General features: G+C 45.1%; 1 long non-coding RNA gene across 1 annotated transcript in view; it reads right to left on the bottom strand.

Annotated features, from left to right (window-relative positions):
* The window catches only part of LOC146756367 (uncharacterized), a 499,728-nt gene that overhangs the window by 141,282 nt on the left and 344,203 nt on the right, over positions 1–14,243 (bottom strand). The window lies entirely within an intron of this gene.

The raw sequence follows: 14,243 nt of genomic DNA, 5'->3' as shown, positions 1-14,243 counted from the left end.
TGCACTTTGCCGTGTTGAACCTCTTTAGGTTCACCCGAGCCCAGCTTTCCAGCCTGTCAAGGTCCCTCTGAATGGCATCCCTTCCTTCCACCGTATCGACTGCACCACTCAGCTTGGTGTCATCAGCAAACTTGCTGAGGGTGCACTCCATTCCCTCATCGATGTCATTAATAAAGATGTTAAAGAGCACCAGTCCCAAGACAGACCCTTGAGGGACACCGCTCGTTACCGGCCTCCACCTGGACATTGAGCCATTGACCACCACCCTCTGTCTGCGGCCTTTCAACCAATTGCTTATCCATGGAGTTGTCCACCCATCAAATCCACTTCCCTCCAATTTGGAGATGAGGATGTGGTGGGAGACCATGTCAAAGGCCTTGCTCAGCTCAGGTAACTGACATCAGTCACCTTCCCTTTGTCCACCAACATTGTCACTCTTTCATAGAAGGCCACAATATTAGGTAAGTATGACCTTCCCCTGCTGAAGCCGTGCTGGCTGTCTCGGATCATATGCTCATTCTTTATGTGAATTTTATGTGAATCCATGCATGTTGTCCAGCAGGATCTGTTTCATGATCTTCCCAGGCACAGAGGTGAGACTCACCAGCCTGTAGTTCCTTGGGTCCTCCCTGCTCCCTTTCTTATATATGGGAGTGACGTGACCCATCCAGCTGCAGCTCAGCACAATGCTGCCATGCCATGGGCAGGGTGCCTTCCATCCAGCTGCAGCTCAGCCCAGTGCTGCCATGACTAGTGCAGGGTGCCCTCATTCTGCAGATCAACCCAATGCTGCTTTGCCATTTGTCACGTTCCCACCCTCTACAGCCCAGCCAATGCTGCCATGCCATGTGCAGGGTGCCCCCCATTCAGCTGCATCTAGACCGAATGCAGCCATAACTTGTGCAAGGTGACTTCGGTCTGCAGCTCAGACAAATGCTGCCATACCATATTCAATGTACCATCCAGATGCAGCTGAACCCAATGCTGCCATGACTTGTGCAGGATGCCCTCCATCCATCTGCATCTCAGTCCAATGCTGTCAAACCATGCGTAGGGCACACTCCAGATGCAGCTCAACTCAATGCTGCCATGCCATGTGCAAGGTGCATTGCAGCTGCAGCTCAACAAAAATGTGCCATGTCATGTGAAGGGTACCCTCCAGATACAGGTCAACCCAATGCTGCCATGCCATGTGTAGGGTGCACTCCAGCTGCAGCTCAAACCAATGCTGCCATGCCATTGGCATGGTGCCCTCCTTCCAGCTGCAGATCAACCCAATAGTGCCATGTCATGTGCAGGGTGATCTCCATCCAGATGCAGCAAAACCCAATGCTGCCATGCCATATGCTGGGTGCCCTCCAGATGCTGCTCAACCCAATATTGTCATGCCATGGACATTGTGAACTCCATCCAGATGCAGCTCAAACTAAGGCTGCCATGACATGTGCAAGGTGCCTTCCATCAAACTGCAGGTCAGTCCAATGCTGCCATGCCATTTGCAGGATGCTCTCCAGATGCAGATCGACCCAATGCTGTCTTGCCTTGTTCAGGGTGTCATCCAGATGCAGCTCAACCCAATGCTGCCATGCCATGTTCAGGGTGCCCTCCAGATTCAGGTCAACACAATGCTGCCATAAATAGTGCAGGGTGCCATGCACATGCAGCTCAATCCAATGCTGCCATGCCATGCGCAGGGTGCCCTCCATTCAGCTGCAGCTCGGCGTAATGCTACCATGCTGTGTGCAGGGTACCCGCCCTTTGCAGCTTAACCCAATGCTGCCGTGCCATGTGTATGGTGCCATCAAGCTGCAGCTCAATCCAATGCTGCTATGCCATGTGCAGGGTGCCCTCCGGATGTTGCTCAACCTACTGTTGCCATGCCATGGACATTATGAACTCCACCCAGATGCAGCTCAAACCAGGGCTTTTATGCCATGTGCAGGGTGCCTTCCATCAAGCTGCAGGTCAGTCCAATGCTGCCATGCCAAGCGAAGGGTGCCCTCCAGATACAGGTCAACACAATGCTGCCGTGACTAGAGCAGGGTGCCCTCCCTTTGAAGCTCAATCCAATGCTGCCATAGCATGTGCAGCGTGCCCTACCTCTGCAGATTAACCCAATACTGCCATGGCATGTACAGGGTGCCCTCCATCCAGCTGCAGCTCAACCACACGCTCCCATGCCATGTGCAGGGAGCCCTCCAGTGGCAGAACAACCCAATGCTGCCATGTCATGTGCAGGGTGCCTTCCATCCAGCTGCAGCTCAATCCAATGCTTCCATGCCACGTTCAGGGTACCCTCCCTCCTTCTACAGCTCAACCCAATGCTACCAGGCCATGTGCAGGGTGTCCTCCAGATGCAGCTCAATCAAATGCTGCCATGCCATGTGCAGGGTGCCCTCCCTTTCCAGCTCAAACAAATTCTGCCATGCCATGTGCAGGGCACCCTCCATCCAACTGCAGCTCAATCCAGTGCTGCCATGCCATGGGCAGGGAGCCCTCAATCCAGATGCAGTTCTAACCAATGTTGCCATGCCATGTGCCGAGTGCCCTCCATCCAGCTACAGCTCAACCCAATGATGGAATGCCATGTCTAGGGTGCCCTCCATCGAGATGCAGCTCAAACCAATGCTTGCCATGCCATGTGTAGGGTGCACTCCAGCTGCAGCTCAACCCAATGCTGCCATGCAATGGGCAGGTAGCCCTCAATTCAGGTTCAGCCCAACCCAATGCTGCCATGCCATGTGCAGTGTGCCCTCCAGGTGCAGCTCTTACCAGTGATGCCATTCCATGTGCAGGATGCCCTCCATCCAGCAGTTCTTCATAAAGCTGCCATGCCATGTTCAGGGTGCCATAGATCCAGCTGATGCTCAACCCAATGCTGTCATGCCATGTGCAGGGTGCCCTCCAGCTGCAGCTCCACCCAATGCTGCTTTGCCATATGCAGGGTGCCACACCCAGGTGCATCTCATCCCAATGCTGCCATGCCATGTGCGGGGTGCCCTCCATCCAGCTTCAGCTCAGCCTAAGGCTGCCATGCCATGTGCACTGTGCCCTCCAGTTGCAGCTCAACCCAATGCTGCCATTTCTTGTGTAGGATTCCCTCCATCAACATGCAGCTCAACCCAATGCTGCCATGCCATGTGCAGGGTGACCTCCAGATGCAGCTCAAACCAATGCTGCCATGCCATGTGCAGGGTGACCTCCCTTTGGAGCTCAGCCCAATGCTACTATGCCATGTGCAGGGTGAACTCCATGCAGCTGCTGCTCAGCCTAATACTGCTATGCCATTTGCAGGGTGCCTTCCAGTTGCAGCTCTGCCCAGTGATGCCATGCCATGTGCAGGGTGCCCTACCTCTGCACCTCAACCCAATGCTGCCGTGCCATGTGCAGGGTGTTCTCCAGATGCTGCTCAACCTACTGTTTCGATTCCATGGTCATTGTGAACTGCATCCAGATGCAGCTCAAACCAAGGCTATTATGCCATGTGCAAGTTGCCCTCCATCCAGCAGTTCTTCCTAAAGCTGCCGTGCCATGTTCAGGGTGCCATCGATGCAGCTCAAGCTCAACCCAATGCTGCCATGTGATGGGCAGGGTGCCCTCCATCCAGATGCAGCTCAACCCAATGCTGCCATGCCATTTTCAGGGTGCCCTCCAGATGCAGGTCAACCCAATGTTGCCATAACTAGTGCAGGATGTCATGCACATGCAGCTCAATCCAATGCTGCCATGCCATTGGTAGGGTGCCATCCTTCAAGTGGCAGCTCAACCTAATACTGCCATGCCATGGGCAGGGTGCCCTCCCATTGCAGCTCAACCCAATGCTGCCATGCCATGTGCAGGGTACCCTCCATCCAGCTGCAGCTCGTCATAATGCTGCCATGCCGTGTGCAGGGTGCCTGCCTTCTGCACCTCAACCCAGTGCTGTCATGCCATGTGCAGGTTGCCGTCCATCAACATGCAGCTCAACCCAAAGCTGCCATGCCATGTGCAGGGTGCCCTCCAGATGCTGCTCAACCTACTGTTGCCATGCCATGGACATCATTAACTTCATCCAGATGCAGCTCAAACCAAGGCTTTTATGCCATGTGCAGGGTGCCTTCCATCAAGCTGCAGGTCAGTCTAATGCTGCCATACCATGTGCAGTGTGCCCTTCCTTCTGCAGCTCAACTCAATGTTGCCATGCCATATTCAGGGTGCTTTCCAGCTGCAGCTCAACTCAAAACTGCCATGCTGTGGGTAGGCTGCCCTCCTGAAGCTCAACAAAATGCTGCCATGCCATGTGCAGGGTGCCCTCCATCCAGCTACATCTCAGCCCAATGATGCTGTTACAGTGTGCTTTAAATAGTAGTAGCTATCTAGTACAAAGACTACTTTGGTCTCTTGTGTGTGTGATAAAAGCAGAGATGAGACATACGTCCCATTTCTTCTGCAAAGGCTCAAGATAGAAAGGGATAAAAAAAAATTTGTATAAAAATATAACTGCAGATTTCCCCTTCTTAGAAGGACCTCCCACTGACTATATCATTATCCGTCTCATGTAGGATATTGGATTCAGGATCTATAGCAGTGAGCTGTGTTAGTATTGAATCTCATTTGATGTAATAAACCTTCCTTCTCCCTTACCCGCTTGGTCTTTCCAGTACTTTTCATATGGTAGTAGCCCCCCCATAGTTCTGACCATAGAAGGATGCATAATTCACTGCCCTCTCTGTGGCAACATGGGGACCTACATGTGCTATAGGAAATGCAGATGTTTGTTTTGCAAATACAGCTCCTTCTTCCCCCCCATTATGCACGTATGTCATATGGCCCATTTTATATGTTTGCTATTTGCTTGCTGTTGTTCTCCATAGGTGGACCCATTTACAGTGAACTTTTTCATCAATAAATATTTCTATTGAGCAGACTTAAGATCTGGAATTATTTCAGGGGTTTTTTTAGTGTACGAAATACAGGTTTGGAAATAAGCTCTCTCAAAATGGGAGGGAAGAAATCGGGGGAAAGGATTTAATCTGTAGTGGAAAAGTGCATCACGAATGGTTGTCAGTGGACATTTTCAAGGCTGTAGGAAAAGGAGGACGTTAAAGCAGAGAGTAGAGTTTCAAATCTTGCAGAATTAACTGTGTAGCAAAATCAGTGCTTCAGGAAGAGGGAGCTTTCAGAACCTGTCTTTAATTTTCACATGGGAGCTTTTCTTGCAGGATTCGATGAGGGCTGGCGTGTCTCTTGGAATGTATACGGATAGCAAACTCGGTGTCTACGGGCTCCAATTTCCCCAAAAGAATTTAAATAAACCTTTCTCAAGCCAATCCGAGCTAACAGTACAGTAAGAAAATGTGCTCTGTGTCTATATGGAGCTTGGAAAAAATGGAATTTTTCTCTGATGTGTCAGGCAAAGCTGGCTTCAGTGAGTGTGCAGATGTGAGATTTTGCTTCAAGAACTGGAAAAGACTGAGGCTTGACTGCAGGCAGTAGGCAAACCAGCAACCCTTTTCAGTTTGTTTTAAGCATATGATGTGTGTAGGTCTGAAGGATATTAAGTTGATAAGAATTTTATGGCAATGGGGTGCCTGGTGAGTTCTGGGTTCTAGCTGCAGAAAGAGCTGTATTGTGAATGCAACTCCCAGTTTTACAGCAGAGGCTCCATGAGATCAAGCCAAAAGGAATGTCCTCACCAGAAGCCAATTAAAGCCTGTTGTAACGAGGAGATCCAAAGATATTATATTAATCTGTAAAGTATGGTAACTAATGGAGCAACTTGAACATAATATGCCGTGGCCATGGGAATTAGGGTAGCCAAATCCTCTACATCAATGCCATCAATATACACCAAGAGAGGTTCTAAAATTCACCTGCCTCTGCTGTAGGTTACCGACTCAGAGGCAGCAATGAAAACTTGGATCCCAGTAATTTCCAGCACAGTTTTTCAGACCATTGAAGTACTATTATTCCTACTCGAGGAGGTTTGTGGACAAAAGCACCAAATCCCATCCCCAAACACAGGAATTGTATTTTGAGTGCCTCCTTCAGTCTCTTATCAATCCCTTTGCCTTCATAAGGGGTGTGCATTTCTTGATCCTGAAAGATGCAGTGTCTCCTAAAGCACTGCCCAGCTGTGCCAGGCAGTGGGAAAGGTGAGAACTGTTGTTTTGAATTGTAAAATCACCCTATTCATAATGCATGAAAGGACCTGTGCCACCGCACAGTGTTTCAGTCCTCCTGCAGCTCTGGAAAATTGGACAACTTCATAGTCTTTTATGAAAATATAATGTATCTTTGCTGCCTTTTGAGTAGTAAATTATGAATTTGAAAGTGACAAATATTAGCAAGCTGCCTTTATTGCTAACAAAACCAAAAGAGAAAAGGAGTCTGCAGAGCCTTTGGCAGAATGTTTAATAACTTTTGTGATTACTGTTTCCCAGAGGTGATGTGTATAATATGTACTTTTCCTCTTTCATTTTATCAAAACACTTATGCTGGAGACCACTGTTGTGTCTCTGCATTCCTGAACTTCTTTGTCAATTAGGGGTTATAGAGGTTTGAGCAAGCACAGTAAAAGCAAAGCTGTGAAGGCTTCAGCATCCTTTAAAAGAGAATTGCACTACTTCAGTTTGGCCCAAAATTATGTAAATAAGCAGTGAGGTGCTGAAAGTCTGCAGTAGTAGAGCAGCTGTGACAGAAACATTTTGCAGATGGATGGTGAATAATAGTAGATCATGCCAAAACAGACTCTATCTTCGGGGTATTCAGGTAGAAGAAAATTCATTTTCGCTGATGGCTTTGGTATCTTGACATAGAGACATTCATAGGATTTTATATACAAATTGATTGTTGAATAAAATTTCAAGAGATAGCATTCTTAACTTCAAGTATAAAAGCAATATTTTTGGACTTAGCACACAGAGTGCAGTTGTAGTTGATGTGAAGGAAGAATAGAGGATGGGCAGCAGCATGTGTGCTCCTGGGACAAGCACTCAAGGAGCTCGCCAAGGCTGTGGTTCTCAAGTCAGTGATAACAGGATGAGGTTGCAAGATACATTTAGGATGATATCATGCAAACAAGGAACATTTCTTTTGAATGAAAACACCAGAGCTGGAGTGAAAGCTGAGTTCCCACTGAACTAAGGAATGGGTCCCACAGCTTCTAGACTGAATTACATCTATTTCTTTGCATCTGTTTTTGTAAATGCAGAAAGAACTGCTCAGAATGGTTTAACATCAAGGAACCAATGCTGCAGACTGTTATCCATGCTTGGATGAATGCTGGTCAAGGATGCGGATCAAATCACCAGCAACCATCTACTCTGCAAGGCCAAAGCCAACCATAAAGAACAGCTGCGCTATGGAGAAAAGGAGGAGTTTTCATCCTTTCATCAAGCTATCAGTTACAGAACACAAATGCAATTAAAGTAGGTATTAAAAGAGTGATCCTAACTTTTGGCATTGGTAAATAGCTCAGCTAAAGCAGTGCACATTTGCTGTTATTACGTAGGTTTGCCGCGAGGTGGGTTCTAGACAGCATCTGGATCCAAAACTGGTTGGTTCCTTGTAACAAAGCTCAAGCTACAGTCAGACAAATGTATTGAAACCTAGTATGAGCTTTGCTGCCTGCAGTTTGGGGTGGGCTGTCTCCAGTTTCACTTCTCTTTAATATATGGAAAAGTATTCAAACTCTGAGTGTTGCTTTGAGGGTAATCTTCACTATTCCTAAAGACATCTCAAGTGCATTGAAGCACCTACACTTCCTGGTCTCCAGCTTGCTCCCTCTTTACTCTCATCCTGGCTTCTCTCCAGTCATGGCTTTGTACTGCACTTCATAGCCCCTCTGAGTGAGAAAATGTATTCTAGCTTCCATCCTAAATCTGACTTCATCACCCTTTTTTTCCCCCTAAACTTCAGTTTTTTTCTGTTTTGGTTCTTGGGTTCCCTTTAACATATAGGAAGATAAGTGGAACATGTTGTCAGTCTAAACGTTTTCTGCTCTTGGGTAGTAAGGTGATACAGTTTTGCCCACTGACAACTTTTCTTATTGGTAACCTCATAGTTTGTGTAATCAGAAAGCATAGTATTAGCTTCACAGACTCAAAGCAGAGAACAGATGCCTGAGAAAGGGAGGTGGAAAGTCACTTGAACTGTTTTTATTACCGGCTGTAGAAAGCCCAGGAAGGTTCCAAATTTGGAGATGGGAAGTAAGACATGATGCTATTTTTATTTGCCTGCTGTCCTGAGAATAGAACAACCAGTGGAATGATGCCCCAAAGTCATTTCTGGTACAGATGTACTTATGTTGTTAAGATCTACTAAAAGCCTGGATTTTCAGTGCTTAAGTTCAATTGAAAATATGCCTAGGGACTCAAACTGCACAGACTTGCTGAGAAGTTTGTTTTGAGGGAACTTCTTCGTGGGATGCTCTCTCATGGAGCAACCCCCAAAATATCTCATAATTTTAGGGCAAGGAATTGCTCTAAGTCATCACAGAAGTTCTTCGGCAGCACAGTTTGGTGCTGGTGATAAAATACATGTAGCTTTTTCATCTTGAAATATTTGGTATTTTAAAAAAGAAGACAGTGTTATTTACTTCCCCCTTTGTCCCCCCCAATGGATGGTGTTGCTTATGTGCTGTTGGCAGATGGGATGTGGATCATTTTAATTAGATTTTATTGGACTGTTATACGGCCCATAATTGTGATCATTACTCATTTTCACTGTGGTTCAGACAGATCCTCTATTTAGACATGATGATATTTTGATGAGACAAGCCCCATGTAACTTGTTATGTTCGGGGCCAGTAGCCAAAGCAGTGGAATTGGGTGTTTTCACACCATAAAAATTAGAGTAGATTAATAAAGGACGTAATGGTCAATTTGTGTTTCTAATTGTGCTCAGACTGCGTATGCTATGAGCAGAGTGTCTCCTTGGGCTGCTGGGTTCTGCTGCAGGCTTTTGCAGCCAAAGGAAGGGAGATGTGGCAAGGGGACAGGGGTTAGAAGCAAGGTCTGAGCTGCGAATGGATCCATGATCCAACAGATGCTTTTGTGAGGCTGTGTCCTTTTCTCAGATAGGACTGTCTGCTTACCTCCACCCCTGGTCTCCTTATTGCTTGGTGATCAGAATCAGCTTTCGTCTCCTGGCTATCCAGAAGCACAACTGGCATTTTGGATGTAATACTTCTGGAGTATGGAGCTGCCTCTCCTTTTGTGCCCTAAGGAACGCTGGTCATACATTGACAGGGATCATGGTTCAAGGATGTTGGAAGAAAGATGTAGGTTTTGACATCTTCTGACCTCAACTACACTGTGTTTGCAGATGTTTGTGTTGGAGAGTTGAAAGTATTGGGGACTGTGGGCTTTGGGGTGCAATATTAGCAGCAGCTGATGCACAGATGTTAACTGAACTGCAAATATCTCCATCCCAGTAACAAAATGGTGAATATAGTTCAGTAAAGCAATCAGCCACCTCCCTCCAGCTGCCTGGTTTGTGTGTAGAGCCTTTCTCTACTTTTACTTTATCTGTCTCCTCCTCCTTTTAAACAGGGGATGAAACAAAGCAGAATATTCCAACAAATGGATACAGCTGACTTAAAGATCACTTTATTAGCCATTATGCTCTTGTTTATGGTCAATGATTGTCTTACGCTTGAAAAATAAGTAGTGCTCCAAATAAAATGCTTCCTGTGAAGAATCAGTTAGAAACTCAGTCGCTTCGTTCTGCCTAGTGGTAAATATTCTAATTTATTAATAAAATGCCTTTTTTTTCCTTCTTGGAATTGGATGAGCTCACCCTAGAACACTGTTTTTCTCTTTCGTTTAGTTCTAATAGACTCCAAATCAATGTTACTGCATAGGATGAGAGAACCTTTCCTAACAAGAGAATAATAGTCACTAAATTCTGGTGTGAATTTTCACAGAATGAAAGCGTACTAAAATGGATGAAACATCATGTTTCATTTTCTCATGCTGATTTTTCAAGTGAATAATTGCGAGCCATGATTAATGTCACCCCAGAAATCTGGCATGCTTATTTGTGAACATATTAATGAGTCTAGTTTTATTATTATTCAACCAACTCTAATGCCTCAGTGTGAGCCTTACATTTCCCAGTGTTTCTATCCTTATCCTTACAGAACTTTTTTTCTTCTCATTGGTTTTGCAATCCAGATTTTAAAGGCAGTAACTTTTGGCTTTTCAGGATGTTTAACAGTCCCCTTTGTGCTGATGGTGCTATGGCAGAAACTGCTTTCCTTGTGCCATTTAATCTTAATGTAGATATGTGGGATAGGCAAAATAATTACACTAAGAGCGCTGGATGAATCTTTTATTTGGTTCTTAAATGCTCAGATAAAGAACATTACTCATTAAAAATGAATCTGTTGGGTGGAAAATTCATGCACATTTTCGCTGCAAACCAACCAGGAAGCCTTTCCGAGTTGAATGTTTTAGGGAGTGAAACATGCATTGGTTTTGCCCTTTGGTGTGTATACAGTTTGAATAGACAGTGATGTTTTTGTCCTCTTATCTCAAATACATGTTGGGAATCGGAAGGGTAGAGCAAAGGGGAACAAAGGTGATGTAAAAATACAAAATAATTAGTCACTCTCTATGGAGATGCGAACTTTGGATTCTTCAGCTTGGAAAAGGAATCTCTGCTGTGATAGAAGTGAATAAAAGCCTGAGCTGCCAGGAGGAAACACGTAGGGAGAACCTGATCATTGCATTTCTCACAAGAGAAAATGAAAGACATTATAATGATTTATCAGGTTGCAAATTTAATATAAACAAAAGATGATACTTTTTCATATGACATATGGTTACATTAAGGAGCTGTTTGCCATGCAGTAATGGGAGATGGAAGTTTGCCTGGGTTCCGGTATCCTGATACATGGGAATAATGTTATTACTAGATACTGAATATGTTGTTACGTATCTTGCTAAGGCTGCTTGACTTGCTCCTACTTTTTGTTTTTCCCAGGCTGGCTGCTGGTTGGAGGAAGGTCACAGAATCAGATGGGCTTTTAGCTGCCCCATTTCTGTCATTAATTGTAATGATTTCAGGAGGGATGTGAAAAGGATCCCCCAAGGCCTGACATCTCATTGATTTCCCCATCAGTGTACCAAAGGGTCCAAGAAGCAGTTATCTTGGAGGTTAACACCTTCAGGACTGCACTTGCTGCCACCTGGATGAGTTTGTTCCAGCAAAGCCCCGCTGAGGTCTTTGAGAAATACTTGCATGCAAGTCGCTGCAAAATCTGAGTTCATTTCTGCATTGCCAAGGATGAAAAGGGGAGCATGTCTCAGAATGGCAGAGAGGAAGGTAAGGAAGAGGGGACTGTCAGCAGCAAGAAAAGTCCTGCTTTACCTACCGAGAACAAATCGGACTAGGAAATATCTGGCAGAGTTCACAATAATTCAGACATTGTCCCAGACCTTAATTGCTGGCACAGGCAACCGTGTCCCTGGTAGGAGGGAGGTGGATCATGTCTGTGTGCTCCATCTGCTGCCTGCAGAGACGGGAACATTCCAGGCCAGGTGTTGCTGAGCATTGCTCTTGTCTAGCAGCAAGATAAGTTTAATTAAAGGGCTAATTATTCCCATTCTGGAACGGACCTATTCATTGTACTTCGTTCAAGGCTTGCATTAATTAACCACGAAAGGCATCTTCCATTCCTTTTCCTTTCTTTCTTTTCCCTGGAAGCAGTTTTTATCTTAATCATGGAGCCAGGAGAACCATCACTAGGATGGATAAGGATATACACACAGTGTCGGTAACCTGAATATAATCTCTGAATATTCCATGACTCTGTAATGTCTGTCATGCTGGGATTGAGCCCTGGTGCTGATGAACTGCCTGGGGCACTGTGTTGCAAATGCATTCTTTCACAAGCTAAAGCAAAGCAGAGAAAACCATATAATGAATTCCAGTCATGTAACATTATGGACTAAGCAGAAGTGCCACTCCTTTACTAGGATAGTTGTAAGAAGACATTTTTGAAACCACATAGCTCAAATGATAGCAGCCACCAGCCAAAACCCCAAAATATTTCTGCATATGAAACAGGCGCATGTGGAATACATGGAAAAGCTACGGACTGGTTTATAAACTATATTTGTAGAAAGACCATGAAATTGGAAAGTGATAGCATTGCAAAATATACTGCGAATATAGTTTTGTCAGAAAAACTAGAGGGAGGATTTGGATCTGAGTGTTGATCAGAAGAGCCACAGTGTGGGCAATTCTGCACAGCAATCTTCTCATATTTAATGCCATGGAAGGGAAAAAGGGACATTCAGTGTCCTTTGTGAACAGACAGGATCTGCTCATTGACTCCGCTGTTTGTCCTTTTCCCCTTACACAAGAGGAAAACTTGCAAGTACCCAAATTTTTTGCTAACTACTGAGGACAAAAGGAGATAAAAATAATCTGCAATCTCTTGAAACCTATGCAAGCTATCTAAGATATACAGCACTGTGACAGGGCATAACTAAGCTCTGAGATCTCCTATCTAAGTTTTCAATGTAAATACGTCTAACATGCATCCCATAAGTACAATTGAAGGCTGGAGAGAGATAAAACCCCAAACCACAATTAAACATTTTTGCACCACGGGAAGACTGGAAGATGTAAAATGGTGGCAGTGGGGCTCAGACTTGGCAGTATTTATGTGAGGAGACATTGATTTGTTTCAGCTTGTGTTTTGAAAATATGGTGTTTCAGCAGAGGTTTATTGTTGATGCATTTGTTGTGAAACCAAAGAAAACGTACATGAAGTTCTTGTCAAAACCATCATGGGAAGGAAAAGGGCAGCCAAAAGTGGAGGAATGGGCGTTCAGGGGCTTGTCAGAGAAGTCAGATGTATTTGAATGTATGGGTCTGAGAGAATCCACCCAAAGGTGAATTTCAGACCCATGGGTTTGAAGGAACAAGGTGAGAATCTGAAAAATCAGCATGGGTTTATGAAGGGCAAATCATGCTTGAGCAGCACAGCTGCCTTTGGTTAAGAAATAACTGTATGGGTATAGCACAGGACAAAGCGGCCCATCTTATTTATGGAACTAAAACCATAGCCTAGTGCTGGCAACAGTATGGAGCAGCAGGTGGGATCAGAGGGCCCTTCCAACCATCATTTCCTAGATTTTGTGGGTTGCTGAGCTGAAGCAAACGAGGAGCTGTGAAAACATTTGTATGACTTGGTATGGTACTCAGCTATTCAGTGCCATGAGGAGCTATTAGTTTTGGGAAGAGTTCTAGTATATACATTTCTGTAAGAAGAGAGGTTTGTTCCAAACGTTCATAGGAAAAACCAACCTTCTTTAATAGAATGCGGTCAGAGAAAGAGTTTATAATCAGGAAAGAAACCTGGCCTGTCATGGGTCAGCAAGGACCAAAAGCTAGGAACCCAGATTATTTATATTACCAGTGTCTTAAAATAATTTAAACTTCAGTCAGTTTTCAAAGCTTCCAAAAACATTAATCCACAACAATGTAGAACTCAGAGATCTCCAGCTTTCATTTCCACAGCCTGTGCCACTCAGGCTGAGCTGGGTGCAGAGAGGCCAGGGTGTGAGCAGGATGGATAAATGCTGCCCTTATCCACGCATCAGATCCTGCATGTAGAAATCCTTTGTATTCGTTATTCATGAATGCAATATGGCATGAGGATCCATGATCTTTATGGACAATGAATTCTGAACTCCCTGGGAGAGGAGAATATTTGCCTGTAGAAACCCGAGTCCAAGAACTGAACGTGCCCAGCTGGGGAAAGCACACACAGAAATAGTCTCTTGTTTCTGGCTGCAGCTCATACAGGCAGATCACTTATTTACCTCATCTAAATATTTGACCTTTATGCTTTTTGGAAATTCTATTTTTGTTTCTTTTTCTTCTTAATTATGTGGAAGGAGCACCTCATTTCAGTGCTCTGATGGACTTCTCTATAAATAGCCCCTCACATCCCAGAACTTCACAATGAAACCTGCAGCAAAGTCAGCATCCTGAGGACTTTTTAAGCCTGAGATGGGAACCACGTGGAGTTTAATCATTAATCACCAGCCTTTAATTAACAGCTCTGGGCTTTGAACAAAAGGTGCTTGCTGCAAGGCTGCTGAGGGGCCCTGAGCTCTTCTGTGCGCTTTCATTTGAGGGACCCAGTGGCATTCCTAAAGGGGGCTGTTGGAGTAACCTTCTCCTTGTGGGAAGGGGTCACGCTTCCCAAGAAGAGCAGATGTTTGTGGCCCAATCTCCATTTT

The sequence above is a fragment of the Coturnix japonica genome, chromosome 27 (assembly GCF_054131305.1).
Source record: "Coturnix japonica strain WE chromosome 27, WE-NBRP24, whole genome shotgun sequence".
NCBI classification, from domain to species: domain Eukaryota; kingdom Metazoa; phylum Chordata; class Aves; order Galliformes; family Phasianidae; genus Coturnix; species Coturnix japonica.
The sequence above is the reverse complement of the archived record's forward strand: the minus strand, read 5'-3'. Positions and strand labels throughout refer to the sequence as shown.